This window comes from Pinus tabuliformis, chromosome 6 (genome assembly GCF_031772625.1).
Source record: "Pinus tabuliformis cultivar Carrire ecotype Pingquan chromosome 6, CPIR1, whole genome shotgun sequence".
Taxonomy (NCBI): Eukaryota; Viridiplantae; Streptophyta; class Pinopsida; order Pinales; family Pinaceae; genus Pinus; species Pinus tabuliformis.
Genome location: NC_142292.1, coordinates 971,585,609 through 971,598,263, shown reverse-complemented (window position 1 = coordinate 971,598,263; position 12,655 = coordinate 971,585,609).

The following is a 12,655-nucleotide window of genomic DNA, read 5'->3' as shown; positions in this document are numbered from 1 at the left end:
ATAAGTTGAAAATACGAGTTGAAAAAATAGTTGTCTTTTTTCCCTCTATTTCCTTAGGAGGCCCATTTTAGATCTCAAAAATACCCTAATGCAACTTTTGAGTTTTAATGTTGTGTAAAAATTCTTGGGCCACGCCAATGGCCTTATGAATTTTTTCTCCTTCAAGGAATGTAAATTGTTATGAGGGTATGCATCTAAAAAGGATGGGCTTCAGTCTAGAAGCAATAACCTTATATATGGCATTGCATAGAGAGATGGGATGAAAGTTGAAGAAAGAGAGAGGATAACTAGATTTAGGCATGAGAGCTATAAAAGTTGAGTTAAAAGTAGGATAAATATGACCCTCCTTCCTTCAATCTTCTATAACAACTACTAAATCTTAACCTAGAACATCAAAAAGATCAAGGAAAAATTCAACACCCCACATGTCTGACCTAATACTTTTATCTCTTTGAAAACTATGCAACACTATCTTTGTATCCTCCACATAAACCTCCTCCATTAAAGCCCTACATTCCTCACCCTCAATCATTCTCAGGAAGAATTGGCCAATTTTTATAACCTCATAAATAGAAAGTTCTCATGGAGCTCTAAAATGGTTTTCAAAATATAGTTTTCCCAAATTTTCCAACTCATCAAAAGAAGATACCTCTTCACCTTGATCATCATGTAAATTCCATATTGTATTTATCACTTTCCGCTTCTTAGCAAATATTTGGAAAAAAATTAATATTCTCATCACCACTTTTAAGCCAATTTGCTATACTTTTAAGATGCCATTTCTCCTCCCTTGTTTTTAAAAGGCCAATCCTTCATATCTCCAACGATCTATGATAGACACACGAATCATGAGAGGAAAAACCTTCCCCAAAAGAGAGTGAGATATATTCTGGTTCCTTTTCAATCACTTCTAGCTCTTGAATCTCCAACATCTTCTTCCTTTAAGCCCACTCCTTAATTTTAGATTTGGTCCTTTTTAGATTTTCTTCAAAATGAATAGCTATTGAAACATCCAACAAAGGGAAAAAAGAATCCATGAAGATTTAACCAAAGAAATAAACTCTTCATCATTCAACCATTTCGAATTCAATTTGAAAGGACAAGTTGGTTTGTTGGGAAAAGCCTTGAGCTCCAATAAAATGGGGGAATGGTATGATATTCTGCCCTCATCGATCCATTGTCTAACCATAGGAAGAGAATCCCTAAGTTATTTAGAAATAATAAGCCTATCGATTCTCTTGGTTATCCAGTCATCCCCAGATCTTTGATTCCTCCAGGTGGGGATTAACCTTACAGGATCCACATCCACCAATGAATATCAAACAAGTTGACTTCTAATGTAATTTGCTTGTGGATCTGGTCTGGACCGAGGACCCCAGGATTCAGAAGGGCCAAGAGAAAAATTAAGGTCACTACCAATAATTACATTAATTACATTGTTCAAGCGAAAAAAAGATTCATTAAAAGTTACATCCCAAAAATCAGTTCGATTTTGTGATGGACCATAGATATTTATGAGAAAAATAGACTGACCCAGAACCAGAGGAGAAATCTCAATATCCATAATAGATCCTATGTTCCAAAAATTTGAAACCAAGAAGTGCTGAGGGTTCCAACCCACTACCATATTACCTGATCACCATGAAGCATCCGCAACCACAAATGGCCATCCCTTCAGAATTCCCTCTCGACAGAAGGTAATCTTTTCATTGTTTCCCAAGGTATCCTAGAGGAATATTATATTAGGTAGGTATATTTCGACAAGCCTCTTCAATGCTTTGTTTTTTAGAGGGGAAAACAAGATCTTTACAATTGAATGACATAATTTTCATGATGAAGAACATCAAAGACTTGAGTTGCTCTAAGGGACCTCCTAATAGAATGATGTTTTCCAACATCAAGATCGATTCTTTCTTTCTCCTTTTATAAATGGAGGTAAGATTTATGCCCATGACAACAACCCTCAACCACAAAAAGGGATAATTGGCCTAGACGCCATGTGATACACCCACTTTGAGGAACCACCAACCTGGATTGAAGATTATATAATATATCATCAGATACATTACACACAATCAGAGATCAAGATAAGGCAAAGGAAGATGATGAGGAAGACAGATCACCCGAGTCAAAGGTAATGGGACAGATAGCTGGAACCAGGGGAAGAAAGCTTCAAATTTGTTGAGGAGGAAATAACAACACATAAATCCTTTGAAACTGAGGGAGAAACATAATGACTTTATGAGAAAGAAATACAAGCATCACATGAACCGAAATTTGAAATGGAATAAGGGGCATTTAAAACAATCCCTTCAATGTTAGAAACAATAAGGACTGGAAATTGAACATTTATTCGAGAGCCCTCTGAGACCTAAAAGAATTTATGGTCTAAAGCAACAACATTTAAAGAACCTAAACATGTAGCTTGTGATGTTGTAGCCTGAAGAAAACACCTTGAACCCAAATTGCCCTTCGAATGAGTACCATAGGATTTGTGTACCTTCTTTTGCATTAGAAGCATACTTTCCTTCATGTTATGTCAGACACTTCTGACAACAATGAGGAATTCCTTCATAATCCAGAATTATAGGTTCAATTCCAGGACCCAAATCCATGGCACTCAAGAGCCCACCTCGAATATCCACATTGACAAGAATTTGAGCTATAGAATTGTCACAAAAAGAGATATATGAAGAATCATTCCTTTGTCCAATGCCCAAACATAAACAGGGTTTCTAGTTAAGGGTCGGATAGGCGATTCCACTCATTCACGAAGGATAATTGAAATTTCCTCCCTTTGATACTTCCAACCAAATATTTATGATTGAAGTCATTCATTTATTGGATGGAAACATCAAACCCTTAAAAAACTACAATCTGTAGGTTCTCATTCAACTTCACAAACTGACCCTTCTTATAATTGCCTTATGAAAAGCTCGTATTTTTACTAGAAGGAAATTTATCTTGTTCCACCGAAACTATCTTACTAAAAGACCTCATCTCTTGACTTTCAATAACGGATATTCCATATGTGACATTGGAGACAAAATCATTTATTATGTAACTTGATGAGCATAGCTCTGGAGAAATTGAAGGAAGAGAAACCACAAACAAAACCTTAAGGATTTTTAAACTCTCACAGAGACCAGCCCCTCAGAAGTTAGATGCAAAGCAGTAAAAAAAATTATGGGCAAGCATAAAATCCCTAGGTTTGGTCAAAAATAAAGGAGACACAGTGGGGGTTTCAATTACAACACTCCAAGAAGAGGATTGAAAACCTTGAAAACAATTAGAACCAGAGGAAAATAAACCTACATATGAAAACTAGCAGAAGAAAACACCTCTAAAGCGCTAGCCAAACTAGGGTTTGGAAAAAGCATAATAGGTGAAATTGACGAAGCTATCACACCTATCACACTAATGAAAAGATTATCATGAAAACCAGAGCCTTAAACTTGATTGTTGGGCCCAATAATTTTGTGAATCCAAAACCACCCCACTACGAACATAAAGATCCTTATCTTGCATAGTCAGGAGACAGATCAATGTTGAGTCAACAAAAGAGAGTCTATAGTTGAATTGAGGCTTCTGTGATCCATAATATTTGAAATAATAACTTCGGCGTAAATCACATGTAGATAGACATTTGTCGACGCGTTTCGAACCAACTAGTGTGGTTCATCGTCAGGACAACTTGTCCTGACGATGAACCACACTAGTTGGTTCGAAACGCGTCGACAAATGTCTGTCTACATGTGATTTACGCCGAAGTTATTCTTTCAAAAAAGAGAGTCTAGTGAGGATCCACCTGTACCGGAGCAGAAAGCAACAAACATAATAGACCATAAAGCCAACAAAGAGATGTAATATCTAAAGACAAAAAAACCGACAATTACTAAGTAAAAAGCCAGAGAGAGGATAATAATATTATACATATAAAATTAATGTTGTTAAAAAATCTTCACAATATTAGGTATGTTAAGTAGGGAAAACAATTGAATGATATTTTTCTATTGATCTTAAGTTTTTTTCCTTGTTTTTCTATTTCAATCTTTTAATTTTGATTTTTATAATTTTTGGCATTTCCTTTGTTTTTTTTTCTATTTACAATTCACTTTTGCAATAAGATTTCAATTCTTTTCAGCAACCTATCGCTAGCATAGATCCATCTTAATCATGGATCTACTAAGTTCACTGATGGATCATATTTGTTGATATGCAAACCTCTTTTAAAATGCAAAAATTGAAAAAGGGTTTGCAACTCAAGAGATTAAATCCCTCTATATGCTTGATAAATCAATGGTTAAGATTTATGAATGCATAAACAATATAATGCCTTGAAAGTTGCAATTCCAACAAATCTTTGTTGTATTTTAGACAAATTTGACTGAAACCCAAAAATATTTGAATTATTTTATTTAATATCTACATATATGCATAGTTCACATTGAAATATTTTATGGGCTTCAAAATATTTTATTTATAAATGACATTGTCTATGTTAAAATGTTTTTTTGTTATCGATATATTTTTAAATACATGTAAATATTATTAATCTTACATAGTGGAATATTTTATTTATGACCCACATTGAATATTTTTTTTGTTATCGATATATTTTTAAATACATGTAAATATTATTAATCTTACATAGTGAAATATTTTATTTATGACCCACATTGAATATTTGTATTATTATTAATATTTTTTGAAGGCAACATATCAATTTTATATTAAAAATGAAATGATTTACACATCTCTATCATATACAACTTGAGTGGGCATAATGGTTAAGAGCATGTGCTTCCTCCTAAGAGGTCACATGTGCAAAACTAGAGGGGGGGTAGAGTATGCATGCCTTCGTAGACTTAGCAATCAAATCGTTGTGCAGAGGTGGGTCTCTTGTCCCACAAAGAAGGGGGTCTCATACACCAATTTGTCTCTTGTCCCACAAACAAGGGGGTCTCATACACCAATTTGGTGTGAGGTTGTAATATTAAATAGTCTAGGTCGATATTAAATAAATTTGGATCTATCAAGCACCAAGAGGGATCAAATCTCTCAAGGTGCAAACCTATTTTTTGAGTGCAAAGCTTGAGTAAAGATTTACACGAAATATTTTATCCATCTTGGAGCTTAATAAATATGGATTTTATAAGGATCTAGGCTGGTTTAATTATTATTTTTTGTTTGTCAAGTTGTTTGAGTTATCTAGAGATTACATCAGGATTGACATGTGGCTTGAGAAATCGTGACCTAGGGGATCGCACCTGACTTGGGCCACACCAACACTTAACATGGCTAACTTTTTGCTCGCAAAAGTTTTGAACTAGTGATCTTCACATCACGAAGTGACTTAACAATACACCCATGATCATCTATTATATGCCTTGTGGGCTAGGTTGGTTTAATTATTAATAATTAATAACTATATTTATTAGTTTTATTTTTATTTTTATTTTTTATAATTAAGTTATAATAATTTATTTGATTTTTAATTTTTAATAATAAAATAAATAATAATTATAACTGAACTATAAAAAATAAAAATAAAATTATTAATCGTTAATAATTAAACTAGCCTAGATCTATATTAAATTTGGATCTATTAGCCCCAAGAGTTAGCTCAATCGGTCAAATCAAGTGCCTCGTCAATGGGAGGTCACATGGTCGAATCTCGAAAGCTCTTGGGGTTAGGTCAGTAAATAGGCCGAGGGGTGTTGATGCCCTTCGGGTGGCGTCCACTCAGTGTTTAAAACCCTGGACGTAGCGGCTACCCACTGACCCGGGTATCCGTGAACCAGTAAGTGAAAAAAAAAAATTTGGACCTATTAAGCTCCCTGAGAGGGATCAAATCTTTAGTGGTGCAAATCTTTCTTTAAGTTTTGCACTAAAAAAGGAGGTTTGCACCTTGAGAGATTTGATCCCTCTCAACACTTAATAAATCTAGATTTATTTAATAGAGATTTATGTTGGTTAATATTACAACCTATTTGTTAATGTTACAACCCAATAGGAAGGAGAAGTGGTAAAAATATTTACCTTATACATGTTTGAGTATGGAATTTAAATAAATTGTTTCAAATACATGTCAATAATATATATGTCCAAAAAGATGAAGTAATTAAAAGTAAAATATTTTAGGTACTTCTTAATAAGAGGAAGATGTGTAATTAATTTAATTCTAAATATAAAAGTGATATGTTGCATTAAAAAAATATTAATAATAATACAAATATTCAATGTGGGTCATAAATAAAATAATTCACTATGAAGATTAATAATATTGACATGTATTAAAAAATATATTAATAACAAAAAAACATTTTAACATAGACAATTTCATTTATAAATAAAATATTTCGAAGCCTAGATTAAGTAAAATATTTCAATGTCAACTATGCATATATGTATATATTATAATAACAATTCAAGTGCTTTTGGGTTTCAATGAAATTTGTTTAAAATATAGCAGAGATTTGTTGGAATTGCAACTTTCAAGGCATTGTAATTGTTTATGCATTCAGAAATCTTAACCACAAATTTATCGAGCACATAGAGGGATTTAATCTCTCTAGGTGCAAACATTTTTCAAGTTTTGCACTTTAAAAGATGTTTGAATATCAATAAATTTGACCCCTCTATACTTGGTAGATCCATGGTTAAGATGGGCCTATGTTAGTTGTAGCATTCTATTCGTGAAAAAAATTGAAGTCTTCTTGCAAAGCCGAATTGAAAGTAGAAAAAAACAAAGGAAAGGACAAAACAAATTATAAAAGTCAAAATTAAAAAGTTGAAATAGAAAAGGAAAGGGAAAAACTTATGATTAATAGAAAAAGATAAAAGCTCTTCCAATTGCTTTTCCCTACTTACAACACCTAATATTGTGAATATGTTTTAACAACGTTATATATTAATATATAATTTTATTAATCCTCTCTCAAGGGTTTTACTTAGTGGTTGCAGTTTTTTTGTTTTTGTTTTTGTTTTGTTTTTTCATCTTTAGCTATTACATCTCTTTGTTGCCTAATGGTCTCTTATGCCTGTTGCTTTTTTCTATGGGGATCCTCACTAGACTCTCTTTTGTTGACTTGACGTTGATATGTCCTCTAATTATGGGGATGATGATCTTTATGTTCATAGTGGGGTGGTTTTGGATTCACAAAATTATCATTAGAGAATTTTTTAGGTCTAAAATTGACCTCAAAACAAAAATTTCCAACCAAAATCAACTTTATAAGAACCAATAGGATTAAATATGATGACGTCAACCATGGGGGATGATTCACTATTTTTTGAGGAAAAAAGTAATAAGATTAAGAACTAATTTTATTTTTATTTTTTAATTAATTAATTAATTAATTTTTTTTTTTTAATTTTTAATTTTTAATTAATTAATTTTATTATTTATTTATTTATTTATATTTTTTATTTTTTATTTTATTTTATTTTATTATTTTATTTTAACTCGTATTTTCAACTTATTTCCCTATGGTTTTACTCAAATTTCGAGCAGGAGCACTTGTTGGATGCATAATCTAATTCCTTATTCAAGGAGCACCCATGTTGCATACTTTTGATAGACCATGCTACACGAAAAATGAGAATACATGAAAAACGTGATTTTAATCACATTTTTTCATGTGTTTCTCATTTTTCGTTTAAAAGGGTCTATTGAAAGTATACAACATGGATACTCTTTGGATAAGGAATTAAATTATGCATGCAATGAGTGCTCCTGCTCGAAAGTTGAGTAAAACGGTAGGGAGATAAGTTGAAAATACAAGTTGAAAAAGTAGCTTTTTCCTTTTTCTCTCTAAAATTTGATGATGTAATATAATCTTATTTTATTATTTCCAATACTATTTTATAATATTCCTCACGAGACCCATTTTAGACATCAAAATTTCTCTAATGTGGGCACACAAGTCAAGTTTAAGCTTCGGTTTTAATGATAATCTTGTCAGTAGTGTGACGTGTGTGTCGTTTGCAGCTTTGTCGGTTTCCCTTGTTCTGCTTTTTCCAAACTCTAGTTTGGATGGAGATTTAGAGGTGTTTTCTTCTCCTAGGTTTTCATAGGTAGGTTTGTTTTTCTCTAGTTCTGATTATTTTCAAGGTTTTCATTCCTCTTCTTGGAGTGTTGTATTTGAATCCCCCATTGTGTCTCCTTTATTTTCAACTCACCCTATGGATTTTATGCTTGCCCATAATTTTTCTACCGCTTTGGATCTAACTTTTGAGGGGCTTGGTATTTATGAGGATTTAACAATCCTTGGGGTTTTGACTGTAGTTTCTCTTCCTTCCATTTCTCCGGAGATGCCTTCGTCAAAATGCATATTTAAGGATTTTGTCTCCAATGTTGCAGATGGAATATCCCTTATTGATGTTCAGGAGATGAGGTCTTCTAATAAGATAGTTTCGACAAAACATGATGAATTCCCTTCTAGTAAAAAAATATGTTTTTTCATGGGGAAAGCGCAAGAAGGGTGAGTTTGTGAAGTTGAATGAGAACCTACAGATGACAATTGTTTTAGGGTTTGATGTTTTCATCCAACAAGCGAATGACTTCAATCGTAAATCTTTGGTTGGAAGGATCAGAGGGTGGAAATTTGGATTGTCCTCCCTTTGTGAATGGGTGGAATCGTCGATCTATCCTTTAACTAGAAACATTGCTTCTGTTTGGGAGTTAGCCAAAGGTTACATACACATGATTTTTTAGGATGAGGCAAATCTTAATCTTATTAAGGGTAAAATTTTAAAAATTGATTCCTCTCTTGCAATTTTCAAATGGTGGTCTCCCTTATTTGATGCTTGGCATAATATATCTGATCATTTTCTGGTTTGGGTTCATATTCTCGGCCTTCCGACACACTTGTGGCACGATATTTTTTTTTTCATATAGGTAGTCATATTGGGGTTTACCTAGAGCATGATTCTTCATAGATCTCTTTTGGCGACACTTCTATGGCTCAAATTATTGTCAATGTGGATATTTGAGGTGGGATCTTGGGTGCCATGGATTTGGGTCCTTGAATTGAACCTATAGTTCTAGATTATGAAGGAATTATTTTTTGATGTCGGAGGTGTCACATGTACGGGCATAACGCGACGATACGTATGCTCCTGATGCAAAATAAGGTACACAAACCCTATGGTACTCATTCAATGGGTGATTTGGGTTCAAGGTCTTTTCTTCAGGCTACAACATCATAGGCTACCTATTCAGGTTCTTTAAATGTTGTTGTTATAGACCATGAAGTCTTTTAGGTTTCAGAGGGCTCTCAAATAGATGTTTAGTTTTTAGTCCTTATGGTTTCGAACGTTGAAGGTATTGTTTTGAATTCCCCCTATTCCATTTCAAATTCATGTTCGTGTGATGTTTGTATTTATTTCTCACAAAGTCATTATATTTCCACCTTGGTTGCAAAGGCTTTATGTTTTGTTAGTTCCTCCTCGTCAAATCTGAAGCTTTCTTCCCCTTGGTTCCCACTATCTGTCCCACTACCCTTGGCTCGAGCGATCTATTTTCCCTGTAATATTCCTTTGCCCTATCTCCTGTTGTGTGTAATCTATATGATGACATATTATATAATCTTCGATCCAGGTTGGTGCTTCCTCAGAGTGGGGGTATCACATGGGGTCTAGGCCAACTATCCCTTTCTGTGGTTGAGGGTTATTATCATGGGCGTAAATCTTACCTTCATTTAGCAGAGGAGAAAACAAGAGTTGATTTGGCTGATGGAAAATGACATTCCATTAGGAGGGCCCCTGTAACACCCTCCTTCGACATCTACCCAAGCAACCAGCCAGCCAAGGTAAACATGCGACGAGAGGCCACTATGATATGATTTGACCTCCTAAGTCACGTTAAGGAAGTGGAACTGACATAAACACACCATATAAACATTCAACATCAGCTTCATGACCCTTAAGAACTAATCCAACACTTCAGATAGCTTTCCCTTGAGTCCCACTGAACTTTTGGACAACTTAAGCCTCAATTGCTCTCATGCCATAGGCATGACAATGTCCAGAAACCCAAATTCGCTCTCATAGGCTTTCTTGCTAGTGTCTAGAGACTAAATTTGTCAGTGCTATGCCAACATCCCCGGGATTTGAGCCACTTTTTCAGGCCCAGAGTCCAGGTCACTGCCTAGAATTGAACCATCTCTTCAAAACAATAAAATAACATGGAAATGGCAATGCTAAAGAAAATACTTGTTTAAGACCTTGACTAGAACCCTACTAGCCATGACAAGTATTTCGTCAAACATTTCACGAATATGTAATATACAAATGTAATTAATAGTTTTGAGCATAGGGGTCTCATACTTAGTCGAGAATCACTAAGAACCATTGATGCCTCAATTCCATTCCATCCATTAGGTCATAGATACCTTGATCATTCAATTACAAGTAAAAACATGATGAAATCCATACATAGCTGTTGCAATAAAACACATACATAACCCCCATAATAGCAACAAAAATACTCATGAAAGTACAACCATATGGACCACATATAATGGATCAAAATGCTCATAGAAATACAAGGATAAATAACCTTTAATTAATGATGCAAAATCCAAACACGGGATGGGACTTCCACTTTCCACCTGACCATAGAATGGCTGAGCCAAATCTTTGTTCAACCATTCACCCTGTTCCAAGCATGAATGTGGGATCTCATAGAACACATCAATAAAAAATTATCCAGGGCTTCCAGAGGCCATCCACCTCAACCCATCAAACAATGGTTCCACTTCACGACCGAACATCACAAAACCATCATCAAATTGGTCTCCATCCAAGCCTTCCAAGGCTTCTAGAGCATTTGTTCCAACCAAGGTTTCCAGGACTAGTAACTTAACCCACAACTATCACTGAGCTTCCAGAGCATTTGTCCAACCAAGGCTTCCAGGACTAGTAACTCAACCCACCAAGGGCTTCCAGAGCATTTTCCAGCTAAGGCTTCTAGGACTAGTAACTCAACCCAAGCTGTTACAAGGCTTCTAGAGTGTTTGTCCAACCAGGGCTTCCAGGAAATAATAACTCAACCCAAGCTAAGGAAACATGAGAACCAACCATAAAGAAATAATGAAAGTAAAACCACAATCACCATGGTTATCCAGGAAATGGCAAGGCTAGGCAATCCACTGTTAATCCAGGCAATCCTCCATGCCAATGACAGATCACAACTAATAACCCACAAGCATATGTCATCCATGCCAAAACTAGTGAAGGAAACACACATGCAACTCAGTACGTGCAATAAAATCTGATTTAGCTGTTCATCCCGATGCCCTCTTTTTCTTTCCTGCTCTTCCTTTGCCTTCTTTCTCAAAGAATCCAGGTATGCCACACCCTCCAAGGGTGCTCCAAGAAAAACTCTAAGTCTCCAAGAATATGAGAGAGAGAGAATAATGAGAGAGCTCCAAAACTGAAACGACAAAAGGTTACCAATTGATCCTTAGAAGCCTTTTCATGAATGAGGCCTCTGTTTTCTTCATTTTCCATTATTTTCCTTCATTTTCATCCTCACATGCAACCTGTGGCCTTTCACCTCCTTTTTGTCGTAATTTCCATTATTTTCATAAATAATGTGCCAAAAATGCCATTTTGCATTTCCAAAGCCTTATCCATTTCCTTTGCCAATTTCCTTAGCCATAAACAATCACAAGTGATCCCCATCACTAGGATTTTTCCCAACACCCAGCTTGGAATAAGTGTCCCATCATCTGTGGTTATTATTTTTCCTTTATTTACTTTTATTACATGGATTTTTCACCAGGGTTATTATAGAACCCTCCCCCTTAGGGGAACACCATCCTCGGTTTTCAAGAACACCTATAACCACATAACTGCTGTAAGAAAAATATATTGTCTATGGAGTTTTATAACTTAGCTCGTTATAGTATTTATAATGATCATCTTGCTAAGAAGAAAACCAACATGAAAACATAACAACGTAACATCATAATGACACGACACCCATACCACTTATTGGAGCTTTATAACATAGATCATGGGGGTATTTACATCCATATACATATGTACATAAACCAACATCACCAAACATATATCAAAACATATACCAAATCATATACCAAAATCACACCAAAACACCAAGCCAAAACTGCTTCACCTCACCTAGAAAACAAGGAAGGATACATAGCCCGCATCTGATATGCCATCTCCCATGTAGCTTCATCAGGACCAAAGTGCTTCCATTTCACTTTAAATTGCTCGATTGCTCGATTCCGGAGCATGAGCACCTTTTTTATAATATACACTAAAGCTCTAGTTGGAATTCTCCATCTGGTTCCACCTGCAATACATACCAGTCAATCACATGATAAACATATTTAACATACTTCTTAAGCAATGACACATTGAAAACATCATGGAATTTCACTGTCAGAGGCATTGCAAGTCGATAGGGTACTAGCCCAATCCTCTCAATGATACTCAAGGGTGCACAAAACCGTGGTGCCAACTTGGCACATGATCCAATCTGTAAGGAGCTCTTCTTCGGTTTGATGCACAAGTACACCTGTTCCCCAACTTGGAACTCCTTGAACAACCTGTTCCTATTTGCATATATCTTCTACCTATCCCATGATGCCTTTAGATTATTCTTTATAACCTGCATTTC